The sequence below is a fragment of the Gallus gallus genome, chromosome Z, assembly GCF_016699485.2.
Source record: "Gallus gallus isolate bGalGal1 chromosome Z, bGalGal1.mat.broiler.GRCg7b, whole genome shotgun sequence".
Taxonomy (NCBI): domain Eukaryota; kingdom Metazoa; phylum Chordata; class Aves; order Galliformes; family Phasianidae; genus Gallus; species Gallus gallus.
In genome coordinates, this window is record NC_052572.1 from 62,363,659 (window position 1) to 62,380,345 (window position 16,687).

General features: G+C 34.6%; 1 long non-coding RNA gene across 1 annotated transcript; it reads left to right on the forward strand.

Moving 5' to 3' along the window:
* The first annotated feature begins 2,486 nt into the window (after positions 1–2,486).
* On the forward strand, positions 2,487–10,698 carry LOC124417547. Its single transcript, XR_006932503.1, has 2 exons — positions 2,487–6,475; positions 7,268–10,698. It is a non-coding gene; the product is annotated as an uncharacterized LOC124417547 (long non-coding RNA).
* Positions 10,699–16,687: the final 5,989 nt, after the last annotated feature.

The window sequence follows — 16,687 nt, forward strand, 5'->3', positions numbered from 1 at the left end:
TACTATTGCTGTTTAAGATCTACTTTAGCTTAAGTCAGAACAATCTAATCTTTACATTCTGTCTGATTCTAGCTTGAAGGTACCTATGTCTTCTACTGAAGCTAATTTTAGATTTTAATATGCAGATTTCCATCTGATTCATTAAAACATTTTACATCTTTACCTTGATTTTGCAGACAGATACACTTAGGAATAAAAAAGATATTGTTCAAAGTTACTCAGGTAAATAGTAGCAGACCATGATGCATTATGTCTTTATTGCTGTCTACTGTATCACTCTACTAATAAGAACATTTGTTTTGCACACAATTAGGTATAATAATCTGGTTGTTTCCACCATGAGCTGTCTGGTAGAATGTACTTCTGAGCTTAGACGTGATGATTGTAGTTCTGAAACTGTGAATTGCAGTTAATGAAAAGACCGTTTATCTCTGCATGGAAATTGTTCAAAGTTGGAATTGCTAATAGTCTGTGTGAGTTTCTCTGAAGGTCAAAATGTACATTTGAACGTGCTTTCAGAATGATTGGGTCAAAAATTAGTAAGCCATCACAGAAACATCTGTGAATATGAAATTTATCTTCAGTATTCTGGCAAACTAACAGTGAAAGGCATTGATAGATTGCTCTTGAAGTCTGAAAGCTGTAACTGTAGCTGTTTTCTGTAATCCTCACTGGAACTATTATGAAACTTGTCAAAGAGTTTTCATGGATTAGCAGTAATACTGAGACTTCTAATCTGCACATTTTCTGAGTTTGTCATTCTTTCATTCCCAGTCCAGAGAAGACACTCTGTCATTCTGTATAAAGGCCATATGCCTGTTTTGCATATGTTGATTTTATTCAGTTTTTGGAAGCAAAAATGAAGTACAATGCATGTGGAGACTTGCTAAACGAATACATATTTTTTTCTTTGACAAGTCAGTTTTAGCATCTTGTCTTCATACTCTGACTGAAAAGAAGTTCAGCTAATGTATTTCTATCATGTGAAAGAAATCAGGTAATGACGATTAGTTTAAAAAACAAAACAAATGATTAAACTGTTGTGAGTAGCAAAGTTTCTTTAATGATAGGATAGGAAAAGTAAAGTAATAGACTGACAGAAAGGCTAGATAACCTCCTGGAGGTTCCAGTTCCTAGATAACTGGAACCTTCAAAAACCAAATCTATTTTTGACATGGAAAACGGTTGAACTTGCCTTCAGAATTATGGATGACCTAGTCATCTCTTGAGTTTCCTCCAAACTCTGTTTCCTCCAAACTCTGTTTTCTTGCTCTCTACAAAGCTTTTCCTTTCTGTTGTGAGCAAGGCCATTAGCCAAGTCCAAACCCTCTCTTCGCCCAGGAGCAGTGCAAGGCTGCCCTTGCATTGCATGCCATGCAAGAAAGAAGCAGAAGAATATTCTTAGAGCATTCTTCCCTGTGCCTTGTGCAGCTCTTGCGGTGCAGCTGAGCACTGGGACTACATGTACATCTCCTGAGATATACTGAATCTAAAAGACTTTTGGCCACAGACCTCTACAGATGTGCTGTTCCTTTCCTATATACCCTTTATTTGCTTAGTGGTTATTGGAATGATTTTAGTTTGTAGTTCCTAGTCCTACTGAATTAAAAAAAAAAAAAAACTATTGCCATTTCATCACAAATGCATACTCTTGCATGACCAGTTTAGCTTTTTTTTATTAAACTTGCACGTTAAACAGGTTTTCTGGAAAATATCCTCCTGTATTAATATGATCCTGTTGCATATAAACTCCTTTTATATTATCGCAGAATCACAGAATCATGGAGCTGTAGGGGCTGGAAGGGACCTCTAGAGATCATTGAGTCCAATCCCACTGCAAAGCAGGCTCCCTGCAGAAGGCTGCACAGGTTGGTGCCCAGGCAGGTATTGAATATCTACAGAGAGGAGAGTCCATAACCTCCATGGGCAGCCTTTTCCAGTGCTGTCACCCTCACTGTGGAGAAGCTCCTTCGCATATTTGTGCAGAACTTTCTATGGTTCAGTTTATGGCCATTTCCCCTTGTCCTGTCCCCACAGACCAATCCAAAAGAAGATCCATAAGAAGTTCCAAAAGAAGTTGGCCATTGCCCTTTGACTCCCACACTTAAGATATTTATAAACATTAATCATATCCCCTCTGAGTCTTCTTTTCTCAAGGCTGAACAGACCCAGTTCTCCCAGCCTTTCCTCATACGGGAGATGCTCGAGGCCCTTCATCATCTTTGTGGCCCCTTGCTAGACTCTCTCCAGGAGATCCCTGTCTTTTTTGTACTGGGGAGCCCAGAACTGGATACAGTACTCCAGGTATGCTAATATAAAGTGTATTGTTTTTAATGTTAATATGTCATATATAAATAATACATGTAAATTATAATGTATATATAAGTAATATTATACATATATTTATTTATTTATATAATATATATGTTATATATATACATTATATTATATATATATAAATAAAATAAAAAATAAAATATGTAACATATATAAAATAAAATAATAAAGAACATACTTATCATCTTTTTTCTTACAATTACAAGTTTTCAGTGTGCCATGTTGACCTAAATAGGATTTCCAAGCTGCCTTCCTACATTATTTTAAGGTTCTGTTGTTTCTGCTGTGAAACCCTTAAATTTCATAATAGAATAAAAACGAATGTCAGAAATGGTTAAAGGATGTTTTTTTAAGCTTACTCAGTAACTATCTTTCCATAGAACCCATAATTTGCCAGCAATGGATATAGTCCATCCAATGCATTAAGGAGGGGAATATTAAACAGTTTTGGATATTTACCATCAGATCTATATGAAAAATTTTTTCTTCCCTAGCATTGTCCTTCAAACTGACTCATATATACTTATATATATATGCATATATATATACAGGGAATTGTCATTTGTGACTGCACCTTCATCTTTCAGATATTTTAAATGTTATAAGCTTTGGTATTGTAAAACATATGAATACTTAATATTGTGCTATTTAACTAATTGTAATCATAAGATGTTCTGCTTTAACCTCAATAATCAAAGATATTAAAAGTCAGAACTGAGAATGAAGCGTGAAAGAAAATATGAAAAGAATATTTGTGCAAGTAAAAAAGTCTGCTTGTATTTTTCTGTTCATTTTGAATTACTTTATTTCATGTAGGTTTTAAATCAGCCACTAGGCAGAACTGCAAAACTAGGCAACAAAGATACACTGAAATATATATGTTGATATACTTAAGTAAATAATGATAATGGTAGCTATTTCATGCAAAATAATTTTTAAGATATGTAACACTCTCAGTTTTCACAAACCAGTATCTGCACTGTCTGAATAATGTTTTTGTTCATATAAGAAGAGGCTAGGAACACAACTTTGAGACCAAAGATTTGCAGTACTCTCAATTCCCCATGTTTCTCCTGAGATAGTGGTGTGTGAAAGATCTCCCACTCCAGGCATGTTGCAATTTGTTTGCTCTGGGATTGGCCTGGTAACTCCAGGTGGTTTCTGTGAGAATAAAAAGCAACCTGATTTAGACTCCTACCTTATAAATGAACCTAAGCCTTTCAGTTGAAGTGAAGGAGCACGTCTGATGATTTTTTAGCTGTAAACCTTTCCCTAGCATTTCCTACAGAAACATCTACACATGATAACCTAACTTTACCATCAGTACGTGTCTCTAGCATTCCTTGCAGAGTACTCATGACCTGAATGGGCAAGATGCTGCTGTAGCATGTGGTGTACCAGGCCTCAGTGTCGCACTCTGATGGACAAGTGAATGAACTGCAGCCAGTTCCACAGCCTAGACAAAAGTTCTGTCAAGCAGCGATCCTGGTGTATGAAAATAAGTGAAGATGGTGCTGTAACATCAGTCTGTCCACAAGGGACATTAATTATTGCTGTAACATCGGTCTGTCCACAAGGGACCACGTGATTCCTGAAGTCATATTTATTTGCAAACTAGAAACAAAGAAAGGCCAGACAGCTGGACTGGCAGTAATTTATGAAGGTTGAAAATAAAGTAAAAGTTTCAAATAAGGATCTGGAGAAAAAAAAAAAAAGCGTAATAAAATCAAAAACCTCTTGGAAAGAAGGCAAAAAAGGGAAGATAGCAGGTGGATATTTGGCCCATAAAAACAAATCAGCTGTAGTCAGTTTTTCCTTACCGGAGTGATATTGTCTCTCTGGTACAGATTTATTGATAAACTAATCTGAGGGTAGTGAGTAAATGGCAGGTTTGCCTGATGGGAAGTTAGTAGCTTATCACTGTCTGTACTGAGTAACTTTTTCATACTCAGAGGTTGTGTATATGATCATGTTTTCAAGTCTCTGATCCTAATAAAAGATCCTCTCATAAAATGCTTATTTTTCTGAGGGTTGCAAAGTGGCTTTTAATATTTTTGAGAAGTCCATTAGCAATAATTTGCTGTGCTTAAATTTATGAGGCTCAGAGTTGTTATTCTTCAGTATTTTCTAGGTGTTATTTTCACTGTAACTTTCTTGGACATATATTTGTTTTCTTTCTTTTGTTAAATTGTTTTACTTTCTTTCATTTGGCATCTTGGAAAGTTTTGAAGGATGCTAATGTAGCTAGTATAGCAACAAGACACAAGGCATTTGTTCTCTCCTTCTTCAGAAAGAAAAAAAAAACAACAACAAGATATTCAGATAAAAAAAGATAAAAAAAGATCAGAACTTGAGAATGGAATATATAAAAAAGTAAAATGCAATTAGACTTTTCAGTCTAGAAAGGAAGTGACAGTAGTGGGATATGGTAGGGGTAAGTAAAATGATTAATGGCACAGGATAGGTCAACAAGCAATAGCTATTCTCTATTTCTCATACAGAAGCAGCAGGAAGCATCAAATGAAATGAGCAGGCAGATGGTTTAAAGCAAAAAGTACTCAAAATGTGTAATTAAATTGGGGAGTTCATTGCCACAGGATGTTGTGGATTCAAAATAATATTAATGCCTTCAGGAAACCATTAGATGAATTAATATGGAAAATATCCATTAAAAGTTGTAAAACAGTAATTTGCATCCCACTCTGGCTACCGAATTACCTCATCACAAATTCTTGAAAGGGGAGAAGATATATGTGGAAAAAATACAATATGTACAATATTATATTTCCAATATAACAACACTCAGTTTTTAGAATTTTCTTCACACCTTGAAATACATCTTAAATAATCATAAAAGTAGATGTTTTCTTGCTGAATTTCACTTGGTGAAGAACTTTGGAAGTAAATGTGGTTGTTTTTTTTTTCAGTTGGTTTATGGGATTATTGAATTCTATTAATGTTCATTATCATGTCTAGTAATGTTTGTTGAATGTCTATTAATTCGAACAATGAAAAATTTTCTTGGTATTAATTTCTTGGTACTAAAAATTTTCTTGGTATTGCACTAAAATAATATTGAATAAGTCAAAAGACGAGTTTCTGTCTTCTCTTTGTGGCTACTACGTGTTGTCATCAGTGACGCTAGCTTGCGTATTTTCATTTGCAGAAATTTTTCTTATGATTTTCTTTTCCTAGCTAATCAAACTAAATAATAACATCTGCAATACTGAAGATTATGTAATTTGCTTGAAATTCTGAATACCAGGTTAAGCAGAAACACAGCCAAAGGTATTTACTTAAAATTGTGCTGGTTTTTATCATTTCAAAGTTTAAGTGAAAGAAAGTCATAGATAAAGGCAAATATTTCAGTCTGCTGCAGGGTGTCATCTGTAAAAAATTTCTTTCTCTGAAATGGGAAATACTGAGCAATGGTTAGCCATGGTTAGTTTGTCAAAAATTCAGACCTACAAGTGGCTATCACTGGTTTCAGTTTATGTTTAAAATTTCAAAACTTCCAAAACTTCCAAGCTGTATAGTCTGTAAGATGCGATGTACAAAGTGTAGTGTTTCCATTCTGTTAAGAAGATGATGGTATACTGAAGGAAAGGATTAAGGGCTGGGGTATTATCAATTATTTCCTTTCTCTCCACTCTTCAGTTCTGAATGAAAAGAGCTAAAATTCCCCTAAATTTATTTATGAATTACCTTCCATGCTTTCTTTCCAGTCTCCACAGATGATGCAAGTTGCTGTTTTTCTCTTCAGATGACCTGACCCAGGAAAGTTTCCTTGACTGGTCTCACAGCTGACCTGATGCTCTTCCTATTCAGAGTAGTCTTTCCTGCCAAGAAGGATAGAAATGGGAGAAAATGCCATTGAAGTGTACTTGTGTATGTCCTGGCAAGAACTGTTAAATTGGGACCTTAAAATATTAAATTATCAATGTTATTTTTATGATTTTAGGGCTACTGAAGAGCTTCTGGTAGCAGAGAACTGGCGTCACAACTGTCCTTATATCCTGGCAGTATCAAGTTTGTTACATGACTAGCACATTCGTTCAGTCATGTAAGACAATAAGGAACTTAATTCATTTTATATGGGCTAGACTTCTTTCCCATCTGAATCTTGCTGATACTCAAGGTACTAATCTTTACTGCAATATGGTTGTTATTTATATCCTGTGTCCTTGTTACCTACTTTCTCCCTCTGTGGTTGCTATTATAGTCATTAAAATCTGTAGCATAAATTTATGCTAAATAGATCTACATACAGAGTTTCATGTACGGTCCCAGCATAATTAGCTACTGAAGACAAAAATAATGTGACAATAATGGTTTGATTATTTACCCTGGAGCATCTACTTATATGTGTACAAATTATACATACACATTTTGACCTGGGGATCTTACTGTGGGCATATTCTTCATTTAATTTAAGTGGAGAGGGTGGAAATATTGAAACAATTCATCTGGTATTTATACATGCAAAATTGTGCATATTCAGTGACTGAATCTGGGCATAACAAAAGAAAAGGATTAAAAAAAACCTAAACCCGAACAACTGAATTTATGATCTTTCAAACATTATTTTCAATGAATTAATATTCTGTTCTTCCTTTTCCTCAATATTTATGGAATCATAGGATATTCAACTGGAAAATTATGATAAAATATAAACATTCATCTATTTAAGTTGTTTATTGTACAAAGACAAGATGTAGTTTTTTTTTCACTGCCTCATGAGCTGTTGTAGGTTAAGGTTAACGGGATGGTGCATAGATTAATGGAGTATATGTTTGTGGAAGAGCTACCTTTGTACACTGTATTTCATAACAGCTTTTCTACTCTGAAATGTCTTTCTTCACTTACTCATAGTTACACAACCAATATGAAACTAAGTCAAATAAATATACATATTCTTGTGCCTGGCTAGGAACAACACCAGGCAGCAGTACATGCTGGGGGCCTGTCAGCCTAGGAACAGAGCAGAAAAGGACCTGGAGGTCTTGGTGGACACCAAGTTGAACATGTGAGTCAACAATGCATTCTTGCTGCTAAGTAGGCTAATGGTATTCTTTGCTGCATTAGGCAAAATATCACCAGCAAATCAAAGGAGATGATCTTTACCATCTACTCAGTGTTGATGAGGCTGCACCTACAGTCCTGGTCCAGTACTGGGCTCCTCAAAGCAAGAGGGACATTGGCTTTCTGGAACAAGTCCAGTGTAGACCCATCAAGATGCTTCAAGGCCTGGGGAACCTCTCCTTTGAGGAGTGGCTGAGAGAGCTGAGAGTTGGAAGTGCTCCATCTGGAGAAGAGGAGGTTCAAGGGGATCTCATCCATGTCCATAAATACTTGAAGAGAGAGTGTAAAGAAGATGGAGTCAGGCCCTTGTCAGTGATGCCCAGTGTCTGGACAAATGTGGTGGACACAAACACACAAACCCTAGAGGTTCCCTCTGCACATCAGCAAGCACTTCTGTGCTGTGTGGATGATAGCCAGGGCACAGGTTGCTCAGAAAGGTGGTGGAGTCTTCTCCTTAGAGACCTGGTACCTGAATGTAGTGTTAGATCACATGACCCCCAGAGGTCCCTTCTGACCTCAACCATTCTGTGATTATCTTTCTGTGTTATGTGGCTCATGACTTAATTTCCTGATGTGTTATGGGGTAGTGGGAGATGTATTAAAAAAGTAGCAAAACCATGGCTAGGCACTATAAATTTTCAGACTGCTTCTGGAATTTCTTGATGTCCTGGACAAACTAGCATCTAAAAAATAATTCCCAAGATCAGTGAAAAAAATTTCACAAGCTAGAGTGGACACTTGCAGAGCCTGCACTTGGCCAGTGCTAAGTAACACATACACAGGCTGTTTCATGTCCAGGAAATCTTAACTGACTGAGAAAGATATAGCCATAATACTTCTTTCCTTTCTCTATCTGGTTATAAACACTAAAATTTTAGACACTCAATACCTCTGAGACTATCTTCATGTCAAATGCAGTTGAAATCCACAGTGTTTTTAAGAAAATGCAATTGGTTGAAGAGATCCTTTTTTTTTTTGTTGTTTTTTTTGCAAGCACAGTATAAACTGCATTGTTGTATTAGAAATTAAACATCGTAAAATATAACCCTGCCAATTTCAGCTGACACACAGAAGTTATTTGGTGTTTCTATTTATTTTCTAAGAAAACAAAACTGATTTAGAATAACATAGTGTCAGGAAAAACAAACTGGTCTTACAGGGTTTGTATAGATGTTTACTGGAGCACATTTTTAAGCAATTAAGATATAATAAATGAAAAAAAAAAAGAGAGGAAAAAAAAAAACAACCTTGAAAGTATTTCTAAGAGCCTTTTTCCTGTGCCAAATTTATTTTACACATTGCACTCTTCAAGTTTTTACTAGAGATACACTCAACTGAACAAAATCTGTCTTAAAAATGTCTCTGTAAAGGGATTCATCCAGAAAGAATCAGAATTCCAACTTTATATAATTGGTTTAATAAGATTTTGAACTTTAGGCTGCCACTGGCTTTTTCTCCAGCTTACAATGTTAACAACTTTATTATGATGGATGATGAACACACATCTCTCTGATAGTATGTATTATTTGCTTATGGCAATCTTCAGGAATAGCTCATACTAACATACATACTTACTAGTCAAAAATGATGTTATCAGAGGTCCCACTCAATACGAAAAATAAATAAGTAAACAAATGAACAACAAATATTCTAAATATAAGCCAAACATTTTGTCTATCAGGCTAGTTATTAACTAGTGTGATAACTTCACACAAACAAAAGAGGTGAGTTACAGACATTAATCATATCTTATGATTAATATACAAATATGACTGTACTAAGATTATCTCTGATAACAGAAATAAGTAATATTCATTACTAACATTTTGAGTTCACAATTCAGTATAATCTTCCATCCTTGTTAAACAATAGATTGTCAAAATAATGTATCTTGTAAACTAGTGTTGTTGGTATTGGTTCATTGTTCATGTAGACATCAGTTACAGTATACCAAATTCTAGCCATAGCCCAATATACTAAACATAGCCAACTGCGTTTCTTTTCCTGAATTGTTCAGTTTCTCTGCACAGTGCTTCCAACAGATTGCTATAATTTAATATTCATAATTTTCATTGAGTTTTAATGTTAAAATCTTAAACAGCAGTATTAAAGAAGCTCATAAAAATGACTCATCTCCAGCAGCTTTCTTCCACGTTGCCCTCCTCCCCATAAAAAGAATACACATAAAGTTCTCACTCAGAGCCTAAGAACCACTTCTTACAAATTGCTGGGAAAGATAAAAATCAATATATTAGAGGTTTAGGGGATTATTTATGCCTAGGATTGCAGCATCTGATGCACGGACTCAGATGTGAAGAATCCAAACCCTTTATTACAAGTTCTCACATCACTTATATACCCTCACAGGTTTTCTTTTTCTAGCTTTCCCATCTGCCCCTACAACTTTCCCATTCACCTTTACATGTCAACAAAGCATTCTACAAACACTCTTCAACCGTTCATGCGGGTGCTTATCCAATCAGAGCTGTGAGCCATTCTTTCTTATTTTAGAGGTGTCCTTGGTTCTCATGCTGTTTATCTTGCTACACAGCTGATGCTCTGAACAGTTTTTCTTGTATTCCCACATAGGATGATTACCATTAGAAAAAACAGTAGAATATTTTTTTTTCCCCAATTGAATGTGACATGTATTCAGTACAGTTACGTATTTAAATTTCTATTGAAACATAGAAGTAAAGAAAGGTCTGTCACCAATAAGAATACATCTGATTTACATTGGAATTATTTTTCCATGTCACTGTTCTAGGTCACCTCTCTGCTTTTTGTTTCTTTTTCTACAGAAAGCAGAGGCTATAAATACTTCTTATACTTCTTATTCAGAGATGCCATTTTACAATTGTCATAGGTGTAAATTATTAATAGGATATGAAGGTGAGGAGAACTCAGCTTGCTAAATAGTCTTGTGTTAAAAAGTTTTTGTTGTATTTTGTGTTCCCCTCCCTTACCCATCAGTAAAAAACATATTGAGAGGGTGGAAAAAAAAAAAAAGAAAAACAGAAATTAAAGAGGAAGTTCATGGAAGAAAGACCATATGCATCTTGAAGTACCTTTGTCTAAGTCTGAAGACATTTCTTGCTTGAAAAACATGAATTTAATTAAGAATCATACTTAGAACAAGTTAAAATTCAGTTATATAAATGTAAAGCAAGTAAATGGATAACTGTGGTAGGACTACCTACTACATTCAAAGCTCCTTAGAGGCCTTCAGTTTCAAGAATTATATAATCTCCTTCAAGATAGAAAGAAAATGCAACAGCTAGATCTAACACATAGAGTTCCTAAAAGGTCAACTTTTAGAAAATCATGTCCCTCCATATTTACCTAATTGAAGAAGTTTAAATCAGACTTAGGGTGTTGCTACTAATTTTTTCCTCTTCAGATGGAACAGGAAAATACTACATTACTTAACTAGCCATCCAGTCTTATTAGAGCTCAGAAAACTTTAGATTTCTGTTACTGTTAGGTTTCTTTGGAAATCACATCCTTTTGAAGTCAGCTCACTGTCAGTCTCCAAATATTTCTCCTTTCCTGTCATTACAATCAATAATTATAAGCAACAGCATTTTGAGAAGCAAACTAAAGTATAAAGGATAGACCTGACCAGTTCAACACTGGAGAAAAATAAGTTGTCATTTTAATACCGTAGTTTTCAATATTTCCACTACTCTGAACATGAATCTAAATCATCTGAAAAGTGTGAGGAAGATAGAGGGACAGACAAGAGCCCATTGCTCATCACAATGCACAGGTCGTGTCAGCAGAGGATCAAAATGAAAGAATTAAATTGAGCATGTGAAGAAGTGGGACTGGAGAAGTAAAATGCATTATTTTTTTGTCTTTGTTTCTCACAACCCAACTCATTTTTATTTCTCAATAAATGAAATTTATTTCCAACAAACTCTGTTTTACTTGTGCTGGTAGTTGCTAAGTATCTTTATCTGGACCTGTTAGCTTTTCCACTTATTTCACCACTGTGTTCTGTTGAGAATAAAGTGTCTGGGTGGGTGCCTGGCACCCACATAAATAATTTTCCAAACTTTCATAGTGATACAAGATAAAAAGTCAATTTGAGGCTTTGACATTTTGCAAAGAAATGTTTTCATCTGAGGAGCGCAATAGTGTTGTTTCAAAAACATAGCTAAAAATATGTATGATTGTGGGTAGTGCCACTTGACAGGACTCATATGGCAATTGCAACAGTGAAGGTGAATGTATAGTTGTGAATTCTTTTCCGGGTATACTTCCATTTATATGATTACTGACCTGAGAAATAGAACTATAAAGGGTAATGGATGAGATGCAAAGTAATGACAGATGTTTGATCAGTGGTTAAAGTTTAATACCTACGCACCTAACTCAAGAAATATCAGCCTTGATCTCTTCCTCTAAGACTTAGTCAGGAAGTGTTTTCAGATTCTGTCAAAATATTGAAAATATTTAAATTTGTTTCTTTACCAAATTTTTATAAATATTATAAAATTCAAATTCTCATGACCATTTTTTTCAAGGTTCATCAACAAAAATATGAAAAAAAAAAATCATAATTGGAAGTGATTTCCCCTGAGTGCAGTTCATATGGTAAATGGTTGTTTGATTTCATTAGTATTATTATTTTTCTGGCCGCTAATAAAAGCTGAAATTTTTGCCAGCTGAAAGACTGTAACATCTCAAATAGTTAAGTTGAAATCGAGTTTTTCACATTTTTTAATTATTAGTGATAAGGAAAAAGAAAAAGAAAAAACAAACATTGAGAAGAACTATTAACACTGATTTCAAATATTAAAACTATTTTCATTTAATATTCATATTAAAACTATTTTAAATTTTGAAAAGCTGGGCTTTGGTTGGGAAATGAAGACAGAGTGTGAAAAAATTCCAAGTCTACTTGCTGCTCTCATTACCTTGTTACCCACTTGTAATAAAAGATTTGAGAAAAGCAGAAATGAATTTCTTTTTCCTAAAAAACAAACAAACAACAAAAAAAAACACATTTTATTACAAGAAGTAACTCTTATAACTATGTTTTGGTTAACAATATTTTATTCAAACAAAGCTTTAAATTTGACAGATAGAGTAGTCAGATAAATAAAGCTAACTTCATTTTAAATAAAAGTTGTTGAGAAGACAAATTGATTTCAGAATAAAAGAAGTTTAAAAATGGACCCATAGAGTAAATTTCAGTCACTGTTCAGTAATTGTCAATACAGTTAGTCTAGCAGTCTTTCATGAGACTAATTTTCTGATAAAGAGATATAATTTTTATATCACCAAACTGAACTTTTAATAAACGTAAACCTAAATCAACTGAAACACACTTCAAAGTCTTGCAGACAGCAGCTACCTAACAGATGAAATACAGTGATAGCATTGTCCATAATTCCTGTTTGCTTAATTTAGCAATAGCTTAAGATATAAGCTTGCATTTTAAGTAATATATTTTTTTATATTTTTGACCAGTACTTTTCAGCTCATAGACAATTATGTCTTTGTGGTGATCTTATGCAAATAACAAGGGTCTAATTGAAATGGTGTACACTAAAATGCACACAGTTCATAAACTACCTATTAGTATGATAATTGTAGTCCCCTGTACTCATAGGCTTGGAAAGAGCAGTTATTATTAGATACAGATCTGATGATGGCATCACATAATACGTACTAACTACCATACAAAAATACATTATCTTACATTAATTACCTGAATTACTCTGAAAACATTCACAGCCTTTCTCTCTCCATGAAAGCATGACACAGGCACAAAGAATGTCCTTTTTTTTTTTTTTTTTAAACGGTAGGAGACACCTTAAATATGTTAAACAGTTTGTATCAAAATAGTACATAAGCCTCAGGGGTTCTTATCTTCTTTCATACCCAATGCAAGAGCTATTACAAGGCCACACTTACAAGGAATTATTCACATGTTCTTTTTTCCTCTGTGAGAAACATTATGAATTAATTTTAACATTCAGTGGAAGGTCCTCAGGCATAAATATTCCTTCAGGCACTTGTCTCAAAACCTCAAGTAGGGTGCTTCATAAATAACACCACAGAGTGGGATTTTAAGAGCAAAGAGTCTCTTCCTGAGGCTGAAGTACAATTTTCCCAGTATTTCTTTCCTTTTTTCACAGCTTCATCACATAGTAGGATTGGTGCAGGGAGGCTCTCTCCAGCTAATTTTTTCTTAAGTTCTGCACTGGAAATTCCTCTGCTTGTTTTGCAGACGATGAATGCTACACCATGACCATCCCAACCTGAATTTGGCCTTATCTTTTCAACAGCTGCACTCCACAGCTATCCATGGATGTTGAAAGATTATCAATCCTCACTCCATGCTACACTAGGGAAGGGTTATAATCTTATTCTTTTAATTTGAAATTAGTCCTACGGGAGGAAGAAAATGCAGGTGAAACTAGAAAAAAATAGGTTCTCTTATAATTATCTGTTGTAAAAGCCAACATCGTAATAAAAGTTTAAATGTTTATCTGGAAGGAGTGTCATAGACCCTGCATGCAGAGCAAATTCTTCAAGATCTACAGAAATCAGTGAGGTCCCAAAACCCACAGTGAGCTATTGAAGTGCAAATGATATGACATGCTGTATTACTGTAGGCTGCTATACCCCTTACATATACCATATGTATGTATACCATACTCTCAGGTACAGTGAACCTTAGGTTTTCCTAGAAATAGTTCTATTATATATACTCTTCAAACCAGTAAATACTTTTTAACAAAGAAAATATATAAGTATCAAAACCTTTGTAGAAATATATATGTAAAATCAAGGTTTCTGTTCTCAATATCCTTACTACTCTATGGATGTGCTAAATGAGCAAGTTTTCTACCACTAGATATCTTTTCCAGATTTATCTTTGAAACTGTCAGTTCTCCTCTTACTATGTCAGATTTTGCACATGGAGTTGTCTGGATTTATTTTGTACTAGGTGGGGAAGTTTGAGAGCAGAATTCTGCAAATATTCTGCTTGTTTATGAAATTATGGATGGAAAGTATTTTTATAAGCTCTATTGTAAGCAGTTATCCATCACTCCACCAAAGTTCTCAACTAGGAGAATGCAGCTATAAGCCACCTAGCAAGCCTCATGTAATATATTCCACCTCTTTTGTGAGTTTGTCGTTGGTTAATAACAGACACATAGACCAGTGCTAGTATGGAGGGCCTGTCTCACAGCCTGCCTGAATAGACGCACAAAAGCGGACAAATGTCAGAATGAAGACCATGAATTTTTTCAGAAAATAATTACTGATTATAATTCTGCAGCCATGCAATAGGTCAAACTAGAGGATAACCGTCTTTTATGCCCTCCAAAATATGAATTAAATTGCCACTTAGTAATACTGCAACTTTGATGGAAATACTCCCACGGGGGAGAGTTGCAAGAAGGATGTAGCCTTCTACTGTGGGACTAGAATGTCATTTTAGTTCTGCTTTAATGCATTCTTGAAGCAAAAGTCAGAGGAGACAGAATGAGAGAGAAATATATTTAAATGCAGAAAAATGCTAGGTCATTCAAAAGATGACTTCCAGCTTTATTTTTGTTGGATCTATCTCTGTGCAATAATTAGCCAAGCCAACTACCTGATCTCACTACATCTTAGCCAAACAGTTTACTCAGGTTTTTGATGAATATCTATCTCAATTCTCAGTCTAAACTGCTGACCTGTAGTAGAATGAAGCACAAAACTGTTACATTTTCAATTATGAAAATTATACTTCGGTTTGGACCAATTTTTCACTTTTACCATGTATGCCAGAGCTTGGCTCCATAGCTGTCTGTAATAGTAAGTTAAAATAATATTAAGGATTTAAAATATTTATGACTTCTCTGAAGGGAGCATTCTCTATAGGAACTCAAAGATTTAGGAGATGTGGAAGAGGCAGTTTGTTTACATACTACAGCTCTAGTATATTATATTTATAAGGAGTGTTACACATTAATTTTATAAGAAAATGTTTCTCTATTTTCTATATTGCATGCAATAAATGAAACAATTCTGATTTCTATAGTGAACAAAATTTCAGACAATTCTGATGAGCAAAACATATTTGCTTTATGTAGGCTATAAATAGAGTCTTTAGGAGTACCCACTTGAAAGTTATCACTTTCTATTTAAACTTCTATCACCATGGGACTAAAGTTAAATGAAAATGTAGTTCAAAAGATCTGTCACAGCTGAAAACAACCAACACCAATGCAAAGAATAGAAAGACTCACAGAATAGAAAGTTCACAGATATCATAAAAATAAATGTAATATGTCAATAAGTACTGATTTAACCTGTAGAAGGTATCGCTGCATCCAAACAATTTCAGAAAAATCCAAAAAATTGATTTTCCTTCCATTTATGTTATAGACTCTTCTAAAAGGGATAGAAACCAAACAATGCTATGCTCAGATTGTAATTTTCTCTTCGCTATTTCAGTAGGTTTGTTACCAGAACAAGTGTGTGTATCACAGTTTCAAGATTTAAGTGATTTAATTTAATGTTACAATTATTAGTTTTAGTACTATTGGATACATATAAGACATACAAAAAGAGGAAGCTGAAATTCACTGTATTATTGATGCATGAAGGATGGCTAAGGGAAGGTAGGAACAATGCATCCTACAGAGTTATATATATATTTATTTTCCATAAATAAATGCTGTATTTAGTGGCATTATCGAATCAACGAAACTGCTGATCTAAGAGTAACAGTTTATGGGAAAAAGTCAAAATTTTGTAGACTGATGAAGTAAAGTGCAAGCTCAAACAACCCTCTGTTCACCATACTGTTATTCTCCACAGATCTTTCCAGATCTTTGATCTAGAAAAGCTGATTCACACATATCTATACTCTTCCTGACCATCAGAATGTCAGACTATTTTTAAGTTCCTGTCTCATTTTTAAGTGAGAGACCAAATGAATTCAGTGTGTTTGAGCAGTACATGAAAGCTAAATTTTCCAAAATTTCTATGTATATACCTACTGAAATCAGGCTTCAAAAAAGCAATGTAATGCATTTCAGAGGGGTTTATCCTCAATGCTGTTTAACATGCAGACACATTAAAAGGAAAGCAAACACAAATTCACAGAGTGTATTTAAACAGTCATAGAATCATAGAATCACATAATGTTTTGGATTGGAAGAGACCTTAAAGATCATTGAGCTACAACTCCACTGCCATGGGCAGGTTGCCACCCCCCAGCTCAGGCTGCCCAGGACCCCATCTAACCTGGCCTGGA